The following is a 9,897-nucleotide window of genomic DNA, read 5'->3' as shown; positions in this document are numbered from 1 at the left end:
ATTATGGCTTTCCTAAGGAAAATTAAACATAATGTAAGAATATACTATACATTTACTGCTGTAAGTTAGAGGCGGTATTATGTGCAAGCAAACACACATCATTTATGTCCACATCTGCAAGGCTCTAAACAATAAAATGCAATTTACAAGGCCTGGCAGGTAAATTTGCATTTGCTATGTGTGCATACTAAATAAAAACAATCAGTGCTACAGAAACAGTATCTTTGTTACACAGTCCAGCTATATAAAATTATTCATACTGTTCATGCTATCCCTTGGCTTTCCTCCACCACAAATCCATCATAACTTGTGGCTACCTACTATGAATCCTGACGTGATCCAAAAAACAAACAAAAAACATACAAAACCCCTCAGATATCTGTTAATAGTGAATTTAGGAGCAAAGGCTTTGAAATATACTTCAGAAATGTTTTTCTACTCAAAACAGAACAATGCAAAAATAAATTGCCTGTGGTTAAGAAATGTGCAAAGAGCAGCCAGGAGTTAAGGAGGAATTTTGCCCTTAGGGAATCTGTTTTTTAATATTACCTCGGGCTGTGCTGGACAGGACTAATGTATTCTGCCTGGCAGAACCAGAGTGGCTCAGATCCTCAGTGTCAGACAGCTCAGTTATAGCTGTACTTAGTGCTGATGTCCACTCAATTAAGTGACTGGTGTCAGTGTATAGTAAGATAGTTTATTAATCCAGTAAGACCAATATAGTAATTTTATTGAGGGGTGCATATTAGTAAGTCACGCTGGGAGACATTCACTGTCCCCTCGAGTCGTCTTGTCTATTAAATTAACTACAAGGAGCTGAAATTCAGAGTCTGTATTTTCACAACATAAATACATTTGAATACATAAATCCTTCAGTATGAGACAGACATTTTTGATAGTATTCTCAACCAACCTTTGAAAGCATCTGTTAAAAAAATGAAAAGAAAAAAAAAGCTTAACAGCTGGTGGTGCTAATTATCCATTTTGGAGCCAATAAACTGCTGCAAAAAATGGAAATATGACATTTATGCTTTTGTTTTTTTTGTTTTTTGCTCAAATTAATTATTAACTGCTCCACATAGATCTGATGTTTTCATTGGCTGGCATTTTCCTTTAGCTCAACACTGAGTGAATGTGGATGTGGATGCTACTGATACACTCAGGTCTTATTATGAACAAATTTATAATGTAAATGAAGGAGTTGGAGGGAAACATACTATGGTATAATGGTATCATAAAACTGAAAACTGAGATTTAATTCACAACCAAAAACAAAACTCCTGGTCAGAAACATAGTTTTATACTGTAGTATATTAAACGCTAATATAAAAACCTGATTGCAATAAAGGACCTCTGTACTTATCCCACTTTTTAGACACATTTTAAGCAATGAATTAGAGTACAGATATAGTATGTGATTTTGTGAACTTAAAGTGTGCACATGGTTCTCTTTTATCGTTGTTACTATTTTTTTGTCTCTGAGACACCAACGCAGTCATCCTGATACTGAGGGAAAACATCAATAATCACACCCCAGAATAGCACAACGCTATCAACATCGAGGTATTGTTGTGTGATACTTGATTCTGTTTTTATCATGCAACTCTGACACTTTCACATTCTCTTTCTACAAAGATTCAAACCTAATCTGGACTTTTTTGAGCGCTGCATAAATAATGTATTTGCATTTCGTTCAGCTCATCATTCACATAGTGGAATAATTTTGAGGCTAAGAACATAAGAGGATAGATGTTGCACTATTTAATTCAATACACAAACTTAAAAAAAAAAAAAGCACTGAGGGCAAACTTGTTCACAGTGTGAGGATATCATGTGCTTTATAGAAAGTCCATTTAAAGCCTATTGGGACCCGCCCATGCACGTTAATAACGTGTTAGGTAATATTTTCTAACCACAAAACTATATGTTCTGTGCTAAAGTATCGAATATGTTTTTCACAGTTTTCAGGACATAGTTTTGTTTCACTTAAGTCTTGTGTAGTGCATTGAAATCCTCACTAGGGCTGCAGCAAAAAAGGAGCAGTAATAACAGCAAAGACTACACCACAGGATTACAGCAAAGTTACTGAAAATCGTAATTTTGAAGAAGAGTGGTAAGGTTATAAAACTTTTTCAAGGACAGGACTCTTTGATTTCAATCTCTAAACACTTCAGAAATGTCAATCAGCCGCAGCACTGCATTCGCACGTATAGAGCGTGCGCAACATTTGTTCTGGAAAGGCAGACAAGTTCATTTCCAGGCTTCTTCCAGCACACATCAATGAGAATACAACATCCACAAATAAACTGTGGAATAACTGTACCACAAATAGATTTCAGTACCCCCATACAAAGATAACCAGAAATGTGTGCCCCCTCTGGTTTATTGGAATATTTTCTAATTTCAGGGACCCTGTGAAGTGGGAACTCTCAGGGATGGATTTTTGGAGACACAAACAAAACAATCTGCTTCAATCCAGTATGATTACTGCCCTTTTCACCATTATTTTTAGTTGTACTTTGCTTCAATAAGTTCAAAGTTGTATTGAGTTGTGAAGGGGAATATACAGCCATCCGCATTGACAATACCAGCATGAAGAAGAAGCTGGGAGGGGAGAGGCTATTGATTGTGTCACCTTTCCATGAGCCTGAGGCTGTGAGGGCTCTTTGTGGGTCCGGCTCTCAGTGGAGGACTCGGGCACTTGTACATAAAAAGACTCAGTGTATAAAGCAGCTGGGGCTGAAGGGGAAAGCTGCACAGTGCTACAAACTCCTCTTTCATGTCCTGCTGTCTCTCCGTCTCCCTGTCTCTATCACTCTCTCTTACTCATTCTCCTCTGCTCGATTCCTCCTCCTCCTCTGTGGGGTTTTTTTCAGTGTGTGTTGTTTTTTTTTTATTAAGTAAACTAATAATATCTTACACTTAGAGCAGAACAGATAGACTGTTTTTGGCAATAATGCTTGAAGGTACTGACTGTATTCTTTCTGGGAAGTGTTCAGATATGAAGTTAGTGGCTGGCGCCGGTTTCTGTGGCAACAAGAGGGCAGCTGTTACTGGCCAGATGGCTTCAATAGAGCTATTTTAGTGTGAACAGCGGTGTCTAAGTGGTGCTCTCTCACTTTAATTTGCTTTCGAACTGGGCATGTATTGGAAAAAGAATTCCTATTGTCTATTTCCCTATTATGCTGTTGTCAGAGAGGCTTATTAGCTCTCTTGAAAATGTTTTACAGAACTCAGGCAGGTGCTTTTGGAAAGAATTAGATGAAACCTGTAAGGGCCATGTTTATCCCGCTGAGGCTTGAGGCATCTGCATTAAAGGCCAGCAATCAGCCTGCAATTACCATGTAACCTTAGCTAATGGTTCTGAAGAGTCCACTCAAACTGTGTTTACACATTCTCAATCAGATGCTGTAATGTCCAGGTCAAGTTTAGCTTTGATAGAGAAAATAGAAATACCTAAAAGTACACTTGGACCCCGCTGGGTAAACTTTTCACCGATGTTTTCACAAATGGATGCAACACCTTGTAGTTAGAAAAGCTAAGCAGCGAATACAGAGTGAGGGGTAAACATTTTCACACAGTGATGAGGTAAATTGGGTATTTTGATGAAAATTATAGCTTTAGCTGCATAAAAACCACCAATTTGTTGGTCAGTTTCTGAAAAACATACAAAAGAAAAGTTTAGACACACCTAACTTTTAAAACCTTCAGTGGAAGTTTTAAAGGCTGAAATTTGGTGTAATGTGTCTATAATAATGCAAATCACACTGGGGACTTATTATGCTTATTTCCAGCTGCATTGTTTTATTCTTGGGCTAGAGTAGTTGTGCATTATTCATGATTCAAAATATTGTTTATTGTGGACCTTGGTTTAGTCTTTCCTGCTACACCTAGATCTGCCCCAAGGGGTTTCTGAGCTTCCTGCTCAAAAATGTAATGCCCAAATTTAATTGATTATTTCTCTGCAATTACAAACTCTGTCCTTACAATCTTGGCATCAAAATAAAGCTAACACTTGTGAGATTTCATCAGAGGTGTAAATATTGAAGCAGATATTACCGTGTCAAAGTTACTGAGACTGGAACACAGAAAAAGTAGGTCGATTTTATCCCCGCCGAATTTTATTTTATTTTATTTATTTTTTTTAGCATATAACCCTTTTAAAAATATGCCTCAGTTCACATTTCATTCCAGAAATTCAGTAACCAACATATAAACATCATGTATGCAAAGATTTATGTTTCTAAAGTGAAACAGTGAAAAAATTACAGCCCTGTCAATACATGAATATCCGCATGTTGTACAAAAATGTCCAATTTTGGCACACAATTGGACACCATGCCAGTTGAATTTTTAGGTATTAAAGAGCAGAAATTAATAAATTTTATTAACAGACCTAAAATGCTTTTTTTAAAAATATATTTTTGAAGAAATAACCACACATTTACATGGCAGTGGGCCTTTTCTGCCGTGCGCATGGAGCGTTTAATTGGTCTCTGGCCCTTTAAACTCCGAGAGGCTGTAACTTTGGTTTCTTTTGGTCTATTTGCATGATTGATACCTCTCTTTAATTGTTTTAGCCAATAGAATCACAGTAATGATGCCACGTTCACGTCACTTCAACCAATCAGACATTGCAAAGCCAAGTGGTTAAGTGGTTAAACCCTTTGTTTTGTACAAGGGAATACGGCCTCCGGTCTGCAGCTAAACACCCCAGTAGTTTTTGTAATAGCTTTAGCCTGGTCGGATTGGGGATCAAAGGGCTACTTAAATACCGCAAACTCCTCTGCTCCTCCACTTGGACCGCTAGCACTGGCCATAACTATCGCTGGCCATAACTATCGCTTGACAGACTGACCACGCGCACCATACACATACTTTTTTTCCTTCTTTTTCGAATCTTCGGATCACGTGCGTGCCGAACCGTGGAGTGGGATCGGTTCGGATTACGGATCAACCGTGATCCGTTGCACCACTAGTGTGTACTATAGGTAGAAAGAGTTTTTGTAATCTTTTGGGGTTTTTTGGCCTTTTTCAGCTTTATTGACAGATTCAGTGAAGAAATTCCCAAGCATTCCCAAGCATTTCACTACATATCGTACTGTGTATGACTGTGTACGTGACAAATAAAATTTGAATTTGAATTTGAAATGACAGGAAAGGAGAGAGAGAGAGAAAGACAGGGGAGGACATGCGGCAAAGGGCCACAGGTCAGACTCAAACCCCGGCCGACTGCTCTCAGCCATATGGCACGTGGTCACCTGCTCAAAGCACTGAGCTAAACCAGGTAGGAAGAGTTGGAACATTTAGACCAAAGCTCTGAATGTGTGTGTGAATATGGTTTGCAGTACAAAGTACTTTAAGTGCACAGAGTAGAAAAGCACCATATAGAGAGCCAGTCCATTTCCATTTATCAAAAGTAAAAGGCTAAACTAAGAGGGGAAAAGTACCATTGCATTTGTAGCAGCAGTATAAAGTCTGAGCTTTGGGTCATGGAGATTACTCGTACTGCATATTATGCTGATCTCATTATTTGAAGCTTTGACCATGTTTAATATGAGCACCCATGACCACACTGCTGAGAAATGTTAAGCTGATACTTAAATTACGCGTCTTCATCAATGAAATATTCAAGCTGAAAATGTTGATATACTGATATACTCAACAGTCAGTGGAAACCAACAATCTGAGGGCTCGAATTAAAATTAAAGTAAAAATCTAAGTTAAAATTGCTTGAGTATTCCTTTAAATTCTTTGAGTGAGATAGAGGTTGTATCATTTTTAAAAGGTTGCCCATAAGAATTCTACAGCACTAAATCTCAATATTATGTCTTCTAAACAGATTCAAGGTCAGAGAAGGCTTATCAGGAGTTTTGTCTTTTTTCCACTATTTAAAGGGAAAACTAAATTTAAAAAGTAATCATTCTTTACAGTTGTTACTCATGCAAAAAAGAAAAAAAGCACTGGATTAGCAGTGGAAGCTGCTGAGCAAAAGATTATGTCTGCTTGCTAACAAGGAGAAACATGTTAATCCTAGGTTGCCTTTGTTTGATTTCTGATGAACTAATTAGAAATGTTCTAGTAACATCACAGACAGATGATCAAGGCCATCTGCAATGTTTATTCTGAGCATTACCATAAGCACAGTTCAATTACTAAGTACCTCACAGTCTGCTGTACTCTAACAGTGTTTACACTTTTTTCCCCATACTTCAGCTAAAGCAGTTTCTGGATCAGACAGTGTCTAAGCAACTTTGACTCCTGCCCTGCTGATAAGGATCATATTTATCACAGCAATGGATAGCTCATTAATTTCTCCAGAAATACCATCTGGGGACAATATCGTGCCACAGTGCTACTTGAACAAGGCCAACACACCATAAACTTTCTCATCAACCCACAGTATACATTCCCACAAACTGTGCTCATGCTTATGTCTGAGTGACGCCGTGAACTGGCAAAGCCACTTAATGTCACAAAGGAAAAGGTCAAGTTGATTGAAGGGAAAACGACCTCACTCAACGGTACGTAGCTGCAGTAACAAGAGCATAGGGCTGCCTTCTGAGCATGCTGAATTGTATTAACCACCTTGTCAGGTAGAAGACACAGTCAGTCCACCCGCTGACCTGTTGTGTGAGATGTAATTATCCGCTGCAGTTCTTCTGCTGCGTTACAGGTAATTAATGCTTATTTCCTCAGGAAGGGTTAAAATCTGTATTGATTGTCAACTTAAGCAGGCCAAGTTTATCACCTGGCTCCCTTCCTCCTCACTGAAGAATCAATACAAATTTCACCCAACAACCTCCTTCACCCATCTTCACCATGCTAAGAACTGAAGGCCTCTCTCGTGCTTAGCTACTCTCTAATTCGCAATGCCTTCATAGCACAGTGCTGCTCCACAAAGCTCTGCTTAGCCTCTTAACTCGCTGCTCATGAAATCTAATTACACCCTCGCTCACTAATCTGGAATTAATTCACTTTAGATGAAGGTGATTGATAACAGCCTATGGAAAAGTCACCTAGGTCACCCATCAACAGTCTGACTTCACAATGAATAAAGGAGTTGAACTTGACAGATCAAAGCTATTTTAAAGGACAGTGTAAAGTGCAATATAAAGACTGCTGTAAATGCTACACTTCACACTGTTCATAGCAGAGTCTGATGCTTTTTCTAACAGATATCACCAATAGATAACCAACTTCCTTTGTCGAGTTCGGACTAAGAGCATAGAGACTGGTTAGTAGCCACTGGTTGATAGGGACAATGTAGATTCTTTGGCAACAGATTGCTGGAGTTCCTAACTGAAAGTGAGTAGAAAGAACCTGTCATGGTCGGGTGAGTTTCCACCTTTGGGCAGAGCTACCTCATTCTACCCACGATCAGCACCCGTTGGTAATTTGGACTGCCAGTACTTGAGACCAGCTCAACGAGTCTTCCCCAGATCTTCTTCTAGCCTGCATTAGTGTGAGGCCACCAAGTCCGTTTGTGTTTATCACAGTCGCTGTTTATACTTACCTGGTGTGTTTTTCACTGTTTCACTCAGCATGTTTCAAAGGTACAACGTTTACTTTGAAGGCAAAAAGGTTTTATGTCCTGATTATGTTGACTTTTCACAGTTTCGCTACTTCTTGAAGAGAAACAACTTCGTCAGGGAATGCAGGGGATACCCTCTTGACCTGTGCTTGCCAGTGGGGTCACTTAACAGTCTCTAGGCCTGTGTGAACAGGACATTACCAATCAGTTTCACAGTGACTGACATCAGTGTCCAGCAACCATTTGCCAACTTCTTGAGAAGATTTCATTTTTTTTCCCCTAAGAACCAGTGGTTTTCAGATGTTGCCAACTTCTCTCTAGGTCTATGTGACCGTGGGCTAAAGTAAAGTGGTGATTGATACGCTAGTAAGACAGATTCACCCAGATCCTCCAGGAGGTCAGCCTCCAGTGGTTTATGTCTTTGTCTCTAGCTCTCTAGCAACATCCATTTTACATACAGTACACAAAGTGTTAGCTAGCTTTGTACTGTAGAAGTAACAAGATTTTGACTTTTACACAGAACCACCTAGCTGTTCCCACCAATTTGAAGTTTTTATTCTTAGCTTAAGTGAGCCTTTGTTTTGTTACTTACATACCGCAAGAAGGCAAATAAGAAGTTTTCCCAAAATATCATCATTGCCCATAAAAACCATCTAACATGCTTTAGTTTTCTTTTAACAGTATTTGATTAATTCAGCCATTGCAATACAGCAGCTTTCACTTGATTTTAGCAGCTCTCCCATCAGTGACGGATAGTGACAGAGATACAGTGGAACACACTGCACAATGATATGGGTCGTATCCTTCCATACAGCTGACAACAATCTAAGATGGAGTCCCTGGCTGATGAACACCTCCTCCCCTGGAGAGTAATAACGTGCACTGAGCCAGAACCTCAGAGAAAAAGAAAAAAAAACAGCAGGAGCAGAGGGCTGAGCTTCACTGTCTGTCTCTAGTATGGAGCCCTAAGAATAAGCTCCAGGGGACAGACGGAGAGCTAAATTATGAGGTGAGCGAAGCTGGTCTCTTCATTACTCTGCCCTCTAACACATGATGCTCCCTTTCAATGGTGAGTTCATCAATCTCTAAAACTTTTGCAAAAGATTTCTGCCTCTATTGTGAGTGAGTAATGTAGATGACAAAGTTGTCTATAATTGCAAAATTAAAATAACAAACTTTGACTCGCTGGGTAAAAACAAAACACTTTAAACAGTTTGTCTAAGGAAATAACTGCCTGGAGTGACACTGGTTTGTCACCAAAGACAAATGAAATTTTTACATGTAATTTTCTGATCTTAATCCCCATATTGACAGCACAATATAATTTGTCAGTTGTACAGTCCTTATTGTTAAAATTTGACTCAAAAAATAACCTGACATACAAAAAAGTAAATGAACTTTTTTGCTCTATAACAACTTCAACTTACTGTGTTATAACCAACTGACAAGATCTATAATTACTGTTGCTGCTAGATGGTAATATTTTTTATAAGAACAGACTAAAAAAAGACACTATGTCAAGGTTTTATTTGATATTATAGGGATCACAGGTACAAATTCCTTGGTGGGAATCTCAGTGAAGGCTCTTTAAAACCCAGAGAAGAAAGACAAAATGATCTGGGTAAGCCGAAGCAACTGAGATGAGGACCCTCAACGAATAAGGTATTTTTTTCCTACATAGGAGACACATGTTTTGACTTCGTGTCATTAAGTTTGGATACCACTGTTAAATTACTTTCCCGTTACATACCTCCTTGTGTGAAAATCAACAGGGTAGTGATGTCTCAAAGTGAACAAGGCATCTTGTGTACTTTGGGTTTGATTGATTCTGACAATATATCTTCCTCCTAGTGCCTGAAAAGGGTTTGGTGGTCCCTTAAGCTCCGTAGAGGCTGTGAATTGTACTGATGCTGACCAAGCTAACTTATTTTATGACAGAACCATTCGGAGGTTTTACTCTTACTTATAATATCAGTTCTCAGTGTGAAAGTAGTTAAGCACTGAAATTACCTGTTTTAAATATGGAAGCAGAGAATTTCAAACATAGGTGAAAAACGCATGTCGTCTGACTCTGAACCTGAAAGCTGGTATGCAGACAATGATAAATTAGGACATAACTTACCATAGAGTAAGATTTATCCCTGGAGGCTAAACAACAAAAACATGAACTCTATTTTTTTTTTTTTTTAGCTTTTTCTTGTTTTAACTGTGCCAATGGCTACAGACCAGTTTTACACTATAGAGCTGTAATAGAATATTACATCCAGATGACCATGCTCTTCAGTCAAAATCAGCTCAGGCGAAGACAATAGGAGAGAAAAAAATGCTACCCATAGAAAGGCAATGGGCAAAAGGCAAAGCAT

Source organism: Mchenga conophoros, linkage group LG14 (genome assembly GCF_057382185.1).
Source record: "Mchenga conophoros isolate Kocher_MC1m ecotype Shallow Benthic linkage group LG14, M_conophoros_male_GT1.1, whole genome shotgun sequence".
NCBI classification, from domain to species: domain Eukaryota; kingdom Metazoa; phylum Chordata; class Actinopteri; order Cichliformes; family Cichlidae; genus Mchenga; species Mchenga conophoros.
Note: the sequence above shows the minus strand (reverse complement) of the source record.